At 37.8% G+C, this 16,403-nt stretch overlaps 1 protein-coding gene across 6 annotated transcripts in view; it reads left to right on the top strand.

Moving 5' to 3' along the window:
* The window catches only part of EXOC6B (exocyst complex component 6B), a 613,936-nt gene that overhangs the window by 74,463 nt on the left and 523,070 nt on the right, over positions 1–16,403 (top strand). The gene's annotated exons all lie outside the window — the stretch shown is intronic.

The following is a 16,403-nucleotide window of genomic DNA, read 5'->3' as shown; positions in this document are numbered from 1 at the left end:
ACATATATTTGATTTCATGGTCTAGGTGTAAAGTAAAATCATTGACCAGAGCGGACAGGACACTAAGATGACTCAGTGTAGAGTTAATGACAGGTGAGATCTTAATCAAAGACCATGACCATCACTCAACTAACACTGTTTTGGAAAACAAAGGGCCATATGGCAAGGCTACTTGTGATATGCCAGGGCATTGTTTTGAGAGTATGAACCAGATCATTGATTCTGGATGCTAACATTTGAAAATGATTTCTTGGTGGAGAATATGTAACTTTGGAATTAAGTATTCTCTTAGAATTTCTTTTCAAGGGAAGACACATATGAGAGAAAGGGTAAACAAAATATTTTGTTTATAATTTGCTGTAAAGATGATTTATTACAGTTTAATATTAAACAGCTCAGAAGGCCTAAAATTTATCTCACTTGGTGTTCTAGTTGGTGTTTCTCTCTGACACATGGTGTGAATCAACTGTCCTTCCAACTTGAAAGAGCAGAGAGCTCTCTGACGCAACTCCTTTGTTCTGGGGAATTGTTTCCACTGTGCCTTCAAAAGGGAGGGACATTAAAAGCTTTGGCTCATGACAGTTCTCTCCAAGTTGGACACAGTGGGGGGCTGAATGTTAGTTAAAGGAAGTGGGGTTGGAGACTTCTTCTATAACCTGGACTTATTTATTTTTTTTTTTTTTAAGACTGAACATTAACTTTTTCAAGCTTTCTATTTGACTTTATGAGATTGATGGTCTCTTCTTTCCCCTTAAAATGGAACCAGAAAATCACACAGTTTTATATGTTGGTGTTTTCCAGGGTTCTCTTGTCTTAGATTGTAGCGTTGCTTAGGTTTTTGCCTTCTCCATAGTAGAGTTTTCTTTTGTGAAAATACTCATGTGCCTACATGACAAAGGGAAACATGGAAATGGAAAGTTGAATGACAAAATTATTGTCTCAAAAGATCTCAGTAGACTGGAAAAATAGATTGTAATTGTGATAGGTAGTAAGTTAGAGATTGGGATATCAACTGAGTGAGTATAGCAGTATATAAAAGCAAATTAAAAGATTTTATGTGAGTTTAAGCTCAATATATGGCATGATATGACGGCCAAAACTGTTAAAGCATTATTGTAAGACTGTTTTAATAGAAGCTGAGTAAAAAAGTTAAAGGAGATGTGTCTTTTTTTCCCCTCTAGCTTGACCATGCTTGATTTTAAAATTGCTAATATTTATAGCATGCGTTCTGTGTGTCAGTCATTGTTTTGATGGTTTACGGATATTATGCCGTTTAATCTTCACACAATAACTGTATGAATTGGTTGCTATTATTATCTGCATATTACAGATGTGGAAACTTAAGTATAGAGAAGTTTAATAATTTGCCCAAGGTCACATAGTTAATAAGTAGCAGAACCAAACTTGAATCCAGGAAGCCTGGCTTTGAAGTCTGTGCTCTTGACCACTGTCCTATACTGCCTGTTTTATTATACTTTAAGAAGAATGTTGACTACTGGAACGTGTCCAGAGGGTAAAAACCTGAATTGAAAGGCTGTTTATATGTGGAATAGTTGAATAATTTGAGATTGTTTAGTCTGGAGAAAGGAAGCGGGGGAGCAAGGACTTGTTCTCAGTGGTCCTTTGAGGGCAAAAATAAGATAGATGGTGAAAATTATAGGAAGGCATATTTTATTTTTGTATAAGAACTTTGCAACAGCCATTGAAATGGGATCAGTTGCTTCATAATGAGCTTTCTTTTACTACAGATGTTTCCACAAAAGCTGGACAAGTATGTGATAGAGATACCTAGAAAAAATTGAACTAGTGTCCGTGAGTTTGGGTCGGATCATGTCTGAAGTTCCTTTTTTCTGTACATTTTTTTATATTAAAGAAAAATCTTTAAAATGAGTTAGGCTGTAATATTCTTAAACAAATGCTTCTTTGAAACACACACACACACACACACACACACACACACACACACACGCAGTATTGATTCCTAATGGAAGCATGGCACTTATGGTGGAGAGGAAGGGTGTGTCCTGATGTATTTTTGTCTAAAACATGAAGGTTTTTTTGTAAATAGCATGATGATATTAGTAGGGAGTTCTTTGTATGTCTTGTTAGTGGAATAGGAAACAACAGAAGATGGCCTACTTTTCCAATTTACAAACCAAATTACTTAGTAGTAGAACAAGGTTCCATAATAACCATTGAGGTTCCTCTGTTCCCTTCCCATTTGAAAGCCCATGAAAGAACATTAATTGGTGCACTTCATAGTTGCAATGAAAGGGCCCTAGGAAACTGTCAACATCAGTTTTCAAATTGAGAATTTCAGGATATCATATATATTTATGTTTTAAATACATTTTGAGATTATGATCAATAAGAAGAGAAGGTTCGAATGTAGAAAAGATAGTGAATTAAAAAAATTCTTACCAGTGGGTGATTCCTTCTTGGGTTTGTAGGAGATAGATTGTGAGAAGAAATTCTCATTCTATTTTTTACATTTATTCGATTTTTAGATAATTAATAAACATTAGACTCCAAGTAACCCTGACGTGGTTGTTTTTGTGTGGTTTTTATTTCAGTTAACATTTTATTGAGCATTTATCTATTGTGAACCAGCTACTATTTTAGACTTTTAAAAATGCATTTCCTTTTTTTAATGATAGAAACAATACATGTTTACTTAAAGAAAATGTAAAGTTACAGAAAAGTAGCAAGAAAAAAGTCACAATTGCATTATCCAAACATTTGTATTATTTTGGTGTATTTTTCCACTACCTCCCTCTTGCCCTCATCCTATGTCTCATCTCCTCTTTGTACCCCTTCATCCTTTTCCTTTCATCTTACCCTTTATGTCATTGTAGCAACCTGGGAAAGGTAAATGTTTCTGTGTACTGACAGTGTCAGAAAGGTTGCTTCATGTGTGAAATGATAGTGATTACTCCAGTAGGATTATTTTTGAGCAATAAGTAAGGTAGTGTATATAAAATGTTCAACAGAGACCTTGGTATATATATTTTTTTATTTATTTCTTTTTAGTTCGTTTTTTAAGGTTATTTATTTTCAGAGAGAGAGAGGGAGGGAGAGAATCCCAAGCAGGCTCCATGCTGTCAGCGTAGAGCCTGACGTAGGTCTCGATCCCACAAATCATGAGATCATGACCCGAGCCAAAATCAAGAGTTGGATGCTTAACTGACGAGCCACCCAGGCACCCTGGTATATATATATTTTTAAAAAGCTTACTTTTACTATTATAATTTTGAGCTGGATTTACTCTTTAATGTTGTGGGTGATATTGGCATAGTAAAATTTTCTAGATTCAGTTGCTGGGTGGTCAAATGACTGGCCTGTAATTTTCTGTGCTTTTCTTAGGAGTTGGTACTGTAGGTAACTTCCCCCTTCTGTTCTTGAGCCATCATTACAAACTCAGATGTGTACCTCAGACATTTTTCAGAACCACGATCAGGTGTAAATCGACTTAGCTGTCCCCCATGATGCGTGGTGGGATTTATCTGCATACTCGTATGATAATTGTTTAATAGAACACTTAATCCAGGTTGAAATGATGAAAAATTGCTAAATAACAGGACATTTAACATCGCTCTTTGTTCAGCTCTTCATGACTGTACATTACAGTGTCTAGTCTTTGTATGAGACTGATGGTTATCATTATGATACAGAGTTCTTGACTACTTTTATGTTCTCCCAAATACAAATCTTTAACAGACTGTACCCCCCTCTCCCCCTTATAAAAAAGGACTTTGCCAACAAATTTTTTTCTCTCCTTTGAGAGTTAACTTGGTAATTTCGAGCATATAACCATGATGTTTGGGAGTTATCTAACTGTTTCCATTGTTGTAGCCTGATTGTCCATGGTTTAATCATCAGTAGTTAAGAAGGAAAGCAAAAAATGGCTCCAGGCTGCACAGTACCATAAAAAATTTCCACCTGGAAGCAATTTTTTCTAAAAGCCCTTAGGGACTGCTGTCACCCTCCCCCCCTTCTGTTGGCAAAAAAAGGGCCAGAAACACCAGTTCCCTTCAGAGTCAGGTCTTGTTGCTGTTTAATCATCTTTCTCCTAGCTTCCAGAGAAGGTTAGAGGAGAGCTGGGGAAATAACAAATTATTCCCAGACACTTCTCTTCTCCTACAATAGATTTCCTTGAACTTTCTAAGTTCCTTTTTTCTTCCCCCGATTCCTTCTTTTTCTATTTTGCATTTTAGCTGAAGTACAAACTATTTGTGCTGCTAGAACTTGAACTTACTTTTTTTTTAAGTAAAAATGTTTATTATTAACTCTAGGCTTGTCTTTGGAGAAAGTTTAAATGTTGAAACATATTTCAGGCACTGCTTTAGACCCTTTGTCACTCTATAATGCCTTCTCTGTGGGATACAGGCGTTGTTCCAGGAGTAAACCCTCAAGGAACGCAAGGTCCTATAGGGAAGATAGACATATAAATAAACCATCATGGTGTAGAGTGCTCAGTGTAGTACTCTCTCAAAAATATGAACAAATAAACATTTCGGAACAGAAAAGTATTGATTCAGCTTTCCATCAGTAAATGTTATTAGTGGCGGTGCCCATTCATTTCTAGAATAATACTAAGCATTTGTTGAAGAACTTTAAGGCAAAGCAAGATGATAGTACTTCTCAAACCACACATGGTTTCATAGGTTCAAGGCCAGTTTAAATTTACAGTGTCAAAATAAGGGCGTAAATGGGGTGTTAAATGAGGATGCTGTGGCTATTATCCTGTATCAATTGATTATCAATGATAGGGCTAGGTGCTTCAACAGATTTTGTTTCTTCATTAAAAAAAAACCAAAACATTTTTTAATGTTTGTTTATTTTTGGGAGGGGGAGGGGCAGAGAGAGAGAGGTAGACACAGAGGCTCCAGGCTCTGAGCTGTCAGCACAGAGCCCGAAATGGGGCTCGAACTCACGGGCTGTGAGATCATGATCTGAGTCAAAGTCAGATGCTTAACCGACTGAGCCACCCAGGTGCCCCATTTCTTCATTTTTATAAATATTTATTTATTTATTATTTATTTGATTTATTTTTACAATTTATATCCAAGTTAGTGAGCATATAGTGCAATAATGATTTCAGGAGTAGATTCCTCAATGCCCCTTACCCATTTAGCGCATCCCCCCTCCCACAACCCCTCCAGCAACCCTCTGTTGGTTCTCCATATTTAAGAATCTCTTATGTTTTGTCCTCCTCCCTGTTTTTATATTAGTTTTTGCTTTCCTTCCCTTCTGGTCATCTGTTTTGTATCTTAAAGTCCTCATATGATGAAGACAATATAAATAGATTTTTAAATGTATTCCTTAATAAACTGGATTATTACATCCTGCAATGGATTTTTATTATAGAAGAAGTTGACTTCTTGTGGGAAAAGATGCCTAATGTCGGCATATCAGTAAGTAGGAGAAAAGTAAAACCTTCAGTATGAATCTTCAAAGAATGAACTCACAATTCTGTTTGGTGTAAATGCCTCCTGACGGTGCAGGCTTAAATTTTCTCTGGTTTTATGAAAAGTTAGTTAGGTTCTACCTCGTTGGGAAGGAGGGAATCTTCTATGCCAGGTTATGGTAGTTGTAGTAAGGAAGGAGGTTTTATAGAAGTGAGTTTTGAGCTGAAGCTTGAAGGATGAGTAGGAGTTTGCCAGGTAAAGTGATGATAAGATTCTGGGCAGAGCGACTGCCGAGTACACTCAAGGAACTTCGAGTGGAGTTGTAGAGAGAATGTGGAGAGTGTTCAGAGATAAGTCTCCACCTGGAGAGGGCTTATATATTATGTTACAGACTTGGACTTGATTTTGAGGCAGGTCTTAATTCTAAAAGGGAGTGAGTGTGTTTCATGATCACATGTCATTTAAAGAAGATTACTGCGAAAGAAGTATCAAAGATTGTTAGGGAAACAAGGAGGGAGGTCAAACGGTTGTTAAGAGAGATAATGAGGACATGAGCCGGGGCAGTAGCAGTGGGGGATAGGGAGGAAGAAAAGCATGGAAGTGATATTATGGAATCAGAATTAGTCTTGGTGATTGAGTAGTTGGAAGGAGGCGTGAGGTGGGGTGAGGAGTCCAGGTTAACTTACGGATTTCTAGTTTGGGTGGGTGGTGGTATCTTCAATTAGAGATGGTGACTGTAGGAGGGAATTGGAGGTTTGGGTGCAAGCTAATGATTTCAACTTTTGACACGTGCAGTTTAAGATGTTTTTGAGGATGAATGGTGGTTGGATATTCGGGTTTACAGGATTTGACAGAGGTATGCCCTGGTGTTATTGCTTTGGGAGTCAAAGGTGTTTAATAGTGAAAACTGAAGTATTTATGATATCTCTGAGTGAGTTTGTGTGAGAGTGAGAGGAGATGAAGCCCAAGCAGGTGTTGAGGTCCAGAAGCAAGAAGAATTAGTGGAGACTGAAAAGGGAAATGTCATGGAGGCCCTGAGAGTAGATCTTTAAGAGAGAGGGAGGGGCATGTGGCTGGCCCAGTCAGTAGAGCGTGTGACTGTTGATCTCAGGATTGTAGGTTTGAGCCCTTTGTTGGGTGTAGAGATTACTTAAAAATAAAATCTTCAAAAAAAAAAAAATAAGGGAGAGGGAATGGTTAGCGGTGGCACATACAAAAGAGGAGTCAAGTAAATGATGAACTGAAGAATGAATATTTTATTTGACAGGCTTTTTTTTTTTTTTTGATTTTAGCAAGAATCGGTTCATTAGGGTGATGTGGGTAAGAAAGAAGTTACACTGGGTTGAAGAGCAAGTCCAGTTTGAGGAAATGGAGGCAGTGGGTATAGATTGCTCTTTTAAGAATCTTAGCTATGAGAGGAGAAAGAGTAAGAGAAAGGATGCCAGAAGGCAAATTATCAGAACAGAAATTTTAATTTAACAGTATTTGTTTAAAAAAGAGTAAAAAGGGGGCTATGCTGTTGTTGTTGTTTTTAAGTAGGCTCCATGCCCAGCGCAGAGCCCAGTGTGGGGCTTGAACTCATGGCCTTGAAATCAAGATCTGAACTGAGACTGAAAGTCCAATGCCTAACCAGCTGAGCCACTCAGGTGCCATGGGGCTATGTTGGTTTAAGAGGGGGGAATGTTTTAGAGAAAGAAGTCCATAGGGATGAAACATTTGAAAGTACAGAAATAAAAAGAAGTATTGATGGGACATTCCTGGAGTGGAGGAGAAATGAGAGTTTTTAGAACAGAATTAGTCTTAGATTGAGGTGTGATATCTATTCCATTGAGATAGGAAGGTACACGTTTAAGGGTAGATAGAGATATAGATTATCCTTAACAGTGTGGCTGTCACGGTAGCAGTTACGGCGGTCTCTGTTTCCTTAATTTCATTAGTTTATTTTCCAATAGGCTGTTGTTGATTTGACAGATATTTTGTGACAATTTCCCCTTCTCCACTTTGCCGTGCTATTTAACCAATACCAGGTTTTTAGTAAGCTCTTTAGCTAGGTGCTAGTTAACATTTCTCCACCCTGTTTTTATCTCTCTGAAAATACCATCAAAAAAGCCATCATGTGTGGGGTCCCCTTTCTGCCTTGAAGGAGATCTCCATCACAACATTCTTTTGGTGGCATGGACTATTTTGGTGAAGCCAGTTGTATACCTTGGTATCTGTAGGGTAGAAGAAGATTTAAATGTGTTTGATCTCCTGTGGCAGTGCAAGGACATTTGGGTATAGTCTTCAGTTTAGACTTCCTTAACTAGTATGTGCTTCCCCTGTCCTTGATGATAATATACAGTGATCTACTTTCACCTTTATATACTCTGAGCATCCACATTACCATAGTAAAGGTCTGAATTAAAGTGATAGATGAACTGAAGAAGAGGAAGGAACTTTAAACTCCACTTGACCTTCTGCAGTTTCTCTTTCAACATCATGCTCAAATCTGTTTTTCCACTTTATTTTTAACTTTTGGAATAAACAAAAATACTAATGATGCTTTTATGGAGCTTAATGAGAAGAAAATGTTTCAAGACTAAAAACCATGACACAAGTTAAAAAAAAATATATGAAAAAGAAAAGACCAGAATAAATTCTGGATTTTTTTCTTGGATTAATCAAAACAAAAAGAAAAATGTTCAGTCTTTGTGTCTTGAAGTTCTCCTTGGTTCTGAAAACATTTCAACAGCTAAACTTTGTTTGATGTGATATTATTCAACTGTCTTTGAGATAATCAGAAACCCACATCTTACAGTCAACTAATCTTTGGCAAAGCAGGAAACGATATCCAATGGAAAAAAGATGGTCTCTTCAACAAATGGTATTGGGAAGACTGGACAGCAATATGCAGAAGAATGAAACTGGGCCACTTTCTTACACCATACACAAAAATAAGTTCAAAATGGATGAAAGACCTAAATGTGAGACAGGAAACAATCAAAATCCTGGGAGAACACAGGCAGCAACTTCTTTGACCTCGGCCATAGCAACTTCTTACTAGACACATCTCCAGAAGCAAGGGGAACAAAGCAAAAATGAACTATTGAGACTTCATCAGAATAAAAACCTTCTGCATAGTGAAGGAAATAACAAAGCTAGAAGACAACCTTCGAAATGGGAGAAGATATTTGCAAATGGCATATCTGTTGAAGGGTTAGTTAGTATCCAAAATCTATAAAGAACTTATCAAACTCAACACTCCAAAATAAACAATTCAGTTTAGAAATGGGCAGAAGACATGAACAGACATTTCTCCAAAGAAGATATCCAGATGGCTAATAGACACATGAAAAGATGCTCAACATTGCTCATCATCAGGGAAATACAAATCAAACCCATGATGAGACACCACCTTACTCACCTGTCAAAATGGCTAAAATTAAAAACATAGGAAAAAACACATGTTGGTGAGGATGTGGAGAAAGGGGAACCCTCCTACATTTTTGATGGGAGTGCAAATTGGTGTAGCCACTGTGGGAGACAGTATGGAGGTTCCTCAAGAAGTTAAAAATAGAACTAGCCTATGACCCAGCAATTGCACTTCTAGGTATTTATCCAAAGGATACAAAAATACTGATTCAGAGGGGCACATGCACCTGATGTGTATTGCAGGATTCTCAACAATAGCCAAATTATGGGAAGAGCCCAAATGTCCATTGACTGATAAATGGATAAAGAAGATGTGGTGTGTACACACACACACACACACACACACACACACACACACACACACACACACACACTGAAATATTACTCAGCCATCAAAAAGAATGAAATCTTACCATTTGCAATAACATGGATGGAGCTAGAGTGTATTATGCCAAGCAAAGTAAGTTAATGAGGGAAAGACAAATACCATATGATTTCATTCATATGTGGAATTTAAGAAACAACAGATGAACATAGGGGAACGGGGAAAAAAAGAGAGGGAAGCAAACCATAGGAAACTTTATTTTTATTTATATTTTTCAAGGTTTATTTATTTATTTTTGATGGGGGCAGAGAGAGAGATTGAAAGAGAGAGAGAGAGAGAGAGAGAGAGAGAGAGAGAGAATCCCAAGCAGACTCTCCACTGTCAGTGCGAAGCCTGGGGGGGCCCTGAACCCACAAACTGCGAGATCATGCCCTGAGCCGAAATCAAGAGTCGGACGCTTAAGTGAGCCACCCAGGTGCCCCCAAACTTTTTTTTTAGAGAGAACATGAGCAGGGGAGGGGGAGAAAGGGAAAGAGAGAATCTTAAGCAGGCTCCATGCTCAGTGTGGAGCCCAACACAGGTCTCAATTCCATGACCCTGGGATCGTGACCTGAGCTGAAATCAAGAGTCAGATGCTCAATCGACTGAGCCACCAAGGCACCCCAAGAGACTCTTAAATATATAGACCAAACTGAGGGGTGATGGAGGGAGGTGGGCTGGGGAATGGCTAAATGGGTGGTGGGTACTAAGGAGGGCACTTGTAATGAGTACTGGATATTATGTGTAGGTGATGAATCATTCTGCACGTGAAACCAATTTTACCATTTATGTTAACTAACTAGAATTTAAATAAAAACTTGAAATAATAATAAAAAAAGAAACCTACATCTTAGTCTCCTACCATTCCTTCCATTTCTCCATCTTTAGCATACATGGAGGCTCTCCTCCGGGCCAGGCTTGGTGCTAGAAGCTGGAGATAAAATGGGCAAGACACAATCTCTGCCCACAGGAAATTAATGTTCTAGTAAGAACTAGTAAGAGAAATTGACAAGTGAATGGGCAGTCAGAATATAGTTTAATAAATTCTGTGATGGCATTCATAACAAAGGAGGAACACAGAGTCTCTGGAACTAGAGAAAGTTTCCTAGAAAAATTAAGGTGCAAGCTGAGATTTGAGGAGTGAATGGGAGTTAACTCTTAACTGGAAGAAAATGGGGAAAGCAGTCTAGCAGTCCTGGGAACCGGATTCCTTAGCATTGTGTAGACTTTGATTCACTGTTGGCTTTTTCTTTGATTTACCTACTACCTTTTGAAGACTGAACAATGTTGTGCATTTAGGATACTTTCCTTTGCAAGTAATAGAATATTGAGGGAAAGTGGAAATAAGCAATTTCCTAAAAATTGGAAATTGCCCTTAAAATAGGAAATTTATTAACTCATGTACTCTGAAGTTGGGAAATAGGACTGTTTCAGCATTGGTTCATCATCAAGGACCCAGGTGTTTTTCATGCTTTCCCCCTTGCCATCCTCAGATTGTTGGGGCTGTCTCCTCTCACCTTGGGATGTTTGCTGCATCCCCACACATTGTATTGGACAGTGTCTGAAGTAGGAAAAGCAGTTTCTTTTCCTGTATCCTTCAGGAAAGAAAACGTCTTCTTGGATCTTCACTTTGAGACTTTTCTTTATTTCTCATTGGTGCGAGTTGTGTCACCTATTAACTGGTCGCTGACATGGGGAATGGAATAACCATGATTGGTTGACGGATTAGTTTGTACTTACCTCTTGGAGTAGGATGGGAAGGTGAAACACCAGAACAAATTGGGGCTCTTCCAACAGGAAGAAGAATGGAATAGCTTTTGTGTAGGCACAACTAATAGGCAACGGACTCATCCTGAAGTAGAAGTGTAAGAGAGAGAGAGAGAGCGCGTGCGCATGCATGTGTGTCTTTTTTTTTTTTTTTTAATGTTGATCCATTTTTGAGAGGGAGAGACAGTGCAAGCGGAGGAGGGGCAGCAGAAGGGGGAGACACAGAATCCGAAGCAGGCTCTGGGCTCTGAGCTGTCAGCACAGAGCCTGTCGCTGGGTTTGAACCCACTAACCGCTAGATCATGACCTGAGCTGAAGTCGGTCGCTTAACTGGCCAAACCACCCACGCGCCCTGTGTCTTTGTTTTTAAACCCCTGAAGCATTGTGTCCAGCATGAGCTTTTCCTAATTGTGTTTTCTTTGGGAGTCAGTTCCAGATGTATCAGTAACAAGCAATGCAATTTTCATTATGGCATTTTTACTTTCCTTAGCCTCAGTTTCCTCCATTGTACAATAATAGCTTTGTATTCCGTCTCTAAGACCTCTTTCAACTCTGAAATTTTAGGGGTTCATGGAACCATTTTACTTTCTTTGCTGGACAGACCAATGTACTACAGAGGACACTTCCTAGCTGTGTGAATTTGGCAAGTTGCTTCATCTCCTTGGGTTCAGGTTCTTCATTTATAAAATGGGAATTATGTCTAATTTATAAGGAGCAAAGGATTTAAATGAGATAACATATGCTCATAACATTATTTTCCTCTTTGGACAAACAGATTAGAGCTGATACAGGCTGTAGCAAATGATATAATCCTGTAATGATTTGCTACAGAGGAATGATAAGTATTTGCTGAATAGAATTCCTGAAGTGCCATTTTAGCAGTTAAAATCTGTCTCTTAAAATGCCCATGAAATCTAGGTGGGATGTTTGAAAGTATGCATCAGATATAGCCACTAGGATAAAACATGTTACTCTTTGCAAAAACCTATGTGTGTGTGCACGTGTGTTTGTGTGTATGTGTTTATGTGGTTGTTTTTTGTGTATTGGGTACTTTTTTTGGTGAAATTAGACTCTACAAGGCAGCATTTATGTGGTTGACTCAAAATTTAGGCTATAAAAACTTGTCAATTCCTAAGCATTTCTTGTTTCTCTTTTACTAGGTACTAGAATATTCTTTGGCTTATGACAAATAATGCAGTGGTGCAGTTTGTTTATTTCATAGTCTTATTTAACTGTGGCACACCTGTGGCACCGATACGTTAAAAGCATATAGCTTTTCTGTAAATCCTGCTTTATATTAGAAATGGAAATTTAAATATTAGAGTGCTTTATATAAAGTATCATTTAATAACTAGTTATAAGTCATTGGCCAGGAGGTATTATAGAATACAGGTTTTAGATTTTTAAGCAGTCTCTCTTACTTGGACACAACAAGTCAAAAGTTTCAAGGAATATTAGAAATGGGTCATCACTAGATGGCAGTCTTTCTCTAGTTTAAGTCATTTATTTGGGGTTGGGGGGGTGGGGAAGCTACTCTTTGTTCAAGTGCACTGTTGACTGCAAATATTAGGTTAACTTTCGTAGGTCTATAATCTTTCTAGAATATAAGACTTGTTTATTTTTGCTTTTAACATTTTATATCTGATAGATAATGTTGGTTAGTACTGAGTAAGGCTCAGATACACTTGAAATGCTGGTAGAAATTGAACTGTTAAGTAGTGATCTATAATTGCCTTTTCCTGTGCTGGGCAGTTTGAAGCAAAACCTTTAAATCAGTGATTTTTAACCTCTTTGTTAACCAGATGGAAGCTATGGATCAGTTTCCCCCCAAATTACATATATGTGCTTCTCCCTATACACACATAAAGTCTGGAAAATGTGGATTTCTTGAAACATACCCATTGAACACAAGTTTATTAAATATAGTTCAACACCCCTGTTTTAAATATGTGGGTTTTATGTTTATTCTAACTTTTTAAACTCTCAAGATACTCAAGGGATCCACTGTAAACCTTTGATGTTATTCAACATTATTATAATTAAAGAGAATAGTAGAATCATAAAGGCTGTAAAATAGGAGAAATAGGTAGGGGCTAAGTGATAAGGATGTAGAAAATTCATTGAATTGTTTTGAACCTGTTAACACTATTCTGGAAAATGTATGATCTTTACATTTTATTGACTCAACTTGAAAGTGGAAGTTAATTGTAGAAAGTAGGCTGATACTTCAGAGAATTTGTAATTGATTGCCTTCTATTTCCTAAATGAGAAAGCTGAGGGTCAGAGAAATTAACTGAGTTGGCTGCTTAGTTGCATTGCTAAAACCAAGGCTACACAGTCAGGCAACGAAAATCTACCTTTCTTTCTTTGATTTATATTATTTTATAGGAAGTTCAGGGAACTAGGGAGGCATTATTGACATGTTATGAATTTCTTAATTTGGGGATTTTCTTCTCCTTGAGTTGTCTTTTGTGATATTAATATAGATACTGGAAAGGAAAAAAAGAAGAGATTGTACATAGTAGAAGGAAGTAGATGTGCTACTTAACAGTATTACTAGGTCAAGCTATAACTGAATTTGAAACCAAAGAGTTGTCTAATATTGAATACTTTCTGCTCATGTCATTTAGACTGATACATTTTTACTGGTTATTGCTTTTCTATGAGTGGCAAGGAATATTAGTATCTTCACATGGTAACCTTTCTTTTCTTTCCCTTTGGAAGGAGAAATTTATGTTTATTTGAAGTTAGTTGAAATGTCAATGGTAGATTATGTCTTGTGTTCATATTTCAAATAGCTCCTTCAGGCAAGTGGTTATTCTATATTGTGTCTTTTTTTTAATGTTTATTTATTTTTGAAGGAGAGAGAGACAGAGTGTGAGTGGGGGAGGGGCAGAGAGAGAGGGAGACACAGAATCCAAAACAGGCTGTCAGCACCGAGCCTGATACGGGGCTCGAACTCACAGACTGCGGGATCATGAACTGAGCCAAAGTTGGACGCTCAGCCAACTGAGCCACCCAGGTGCCCCTCTATATTGTGTCTTAATTGTCAGCATGGGGATTGTTTATAATTTATTTGAAGATCTCTCCTCTTTATTTCAAAAGAAGGAGAATGAATATAGATTGCTCTGGGTTTTCTGCAGTAAGTGTTTAGAATTTTTAGTGGAAGCCAAACTTGTATATGTATTATCTGTAGTTACTGCTGAGTTTTGGGCAATGGAACTGATCTGCTGAGGAGAGTATGCAAGATGAGGGTCATGATCTGGCACCCACAAATGATTCTAGAATGTGAAAATGTTGGTAATGAACACATGTGTATTTGTTAAACAAATGTCAGATGTCGAAGAGGTTTTAGAGATAGTATTACTCATTCATTTAGTCAACAATGAATGAATGTTTACTCATTGCCTACCACCTATTTGGCACTGTTTGTAGAGGTACAGTGGTGAATATGGCAGACAAAGTTCTTGCCCTGGAGCTTATAATCTAATTGGGATGGGTTTGGGGGGAGAGATAGACAACAAACCATGGATGATGAGAATGAGAGAGTTGTTTGAAGATTCAGAGAATGAGCATTACTAACATGAGAACAGCAAAAACAAAATTCTTCAGGGAAGAAAAGCCTTAAAAACAACAAAAAAGGCCATTGTAGCTGGAACATAGGGGATGGAGGGAAGCTAGGGGTGGGAACTAGAGAGGAATGAGGTTGGAGAGATAATCAGAGTCTAGATTGTGTAGGATCTTACAGGTTGTGGTAAGGATTTAAGATTTTTATTCCTTTGGTAAAGAGAAGCCATTTTCTTTTTTCTTTTCTACAATTAACCTCCACTTTCAAGTTAAATCAATAAAATGTAAAGATCATACATTTTCCAGACTAGTGTTAACAGGTTCAAAACAATTTAATGAATTTTCCAAATTTTTATTTCTTTGGTAAAGCAGAAGGATAACATATGAATTACTGCTTTATAAAGATCATTTTAACTGCTGTGTGGAGGGTGTCTGAATACAAGCAGGCAGATGGGGAGATGGGGAGATGGAGACTTTTGGGAGGCTATTAGTAGTGTGCCAATGATATAGATTTGGACTAGAATTTTAGTGGAAATAATGGGATGCAGTCCACTAGTAAGATGTTTTGGAGGTTGGATTGTTAGGACTTCTTGATCAATTGGATAGGGTGCGTGATAGAAAGAGGTGGATTGGGAGTAATTCCTGCGTTTGGATTTTGGATTTGGGTAACTGGAGAGTGCTATTAGTTGTGGTGAGGTGGGTGAATGGTGGGAAGGTTTGGGGGAGGAACAGGTTGGAGAGTGGAGATAGTTTGGTGATGGATGATTTTTAAATTTGAGATGGTTTTTAAAAGTCCAGTTGTGATTGTTAAATGGTAGCCGGGTATTTGAGTCTAGTGCTCAGTGCAGTGGTCTGAATTACAGGTGTGGATTAGGAAGTCATTATTATGTACAGGGTATTTTAAAGCCATGGCATGGGATGACATTGCTTGGTAAAAGAGCATAGGTAGAAAAGATAAGTTGTTTTAGAATATTTAGAAAAAGAATAGAGAGGAGGAGTCCAGAAAGGAGATTGAGAAGGCATGTTAGTGAAAGGATAAAAAAACCACACTATTGTGGTATCATGGAATTCTAGAGAAAAGATTGTTTCAAGAAGGGTGAGTGTATCACGTTACAGCAAATGCTGCTATTAAGTGGAGCATGATGAATGCTGACTATTGGGAGGTGAGGAAGGGGAAAGGAGTTTTACTGGAAGGGGAGCAGAGAAATAAAAGATGGAGAGAAGTGTATAGGTAAGGACAGTTTCTTAAGGTCCTGTTTATATACCCATGAGAATGGTTTAGTAGAGTGGGGAAATGTATGGTGTAAGGGATGGATAAAAGGAAATAATTAAAGGTATAAAGTTCTTGATCAACAAAGATTGACAGATAAGAGCTGGAAACAGTTTTTCCTTTGTCACGGGAAAGTGGACAGAGTAAGAGGTAAGAAGGTTCGTTCATTTTAGTGGGAAAAAGAGAAATATTTCTCTCTTTTTCCTGTGAAGTGTGTGGTCAAGTCAGCAGCTGAGAGTGAGGGGGTGGACATTTGAAGAGAGGGGAAAGTAAGTTTCTTAAACATAGTTATTTTGGAGAATACAAAGTGATGTTGTGGTGGTGATGGTGGTAGGGGGGAATAGTTTTAGGAGTATTATCTGGCAGCATGTATTGAGTGCCCAGTTTAGATTTGGGATTATATTGCTAACCTGAGTACCCAGCTCAGCTGTGTTTTTCTCCGGCGGCATCAGCTTCTTGGGTATAGTCGTGGAGTAATTGAATATTTGGCTTTACTCAAAATTGAGTTTTTCTAGGTAAGTTTCAGAAAGAAAGGTGCAAAGGAATTGCAATTCAGTTCTTTCACTTTATGATGATAATTCTGTGATGAATACTGTCACATTTAAATATTTTTCAA

This window comes from Panthera pardus, unplaced genomic scaffold (assembly GCF_024362965.1).
Source record: "Panthera pardus isolate Hobbes unplaced genomic scaffold, ASM2436296v1 HiC_scaffold_25, whole genome shotgun sequence".
Taxonomy (NCBI): domain Eukaryota; kingdom Metazoa; phylum Chordata; class Mammalia; order Carnivora; family Felidae; genus Panthera; species Panthera pardus.
The sequence above is the reverse complement of the archived record's forward strand: the minus strand, read 5'-3'. Positions and strand labels throughout refer to the sequence as shown.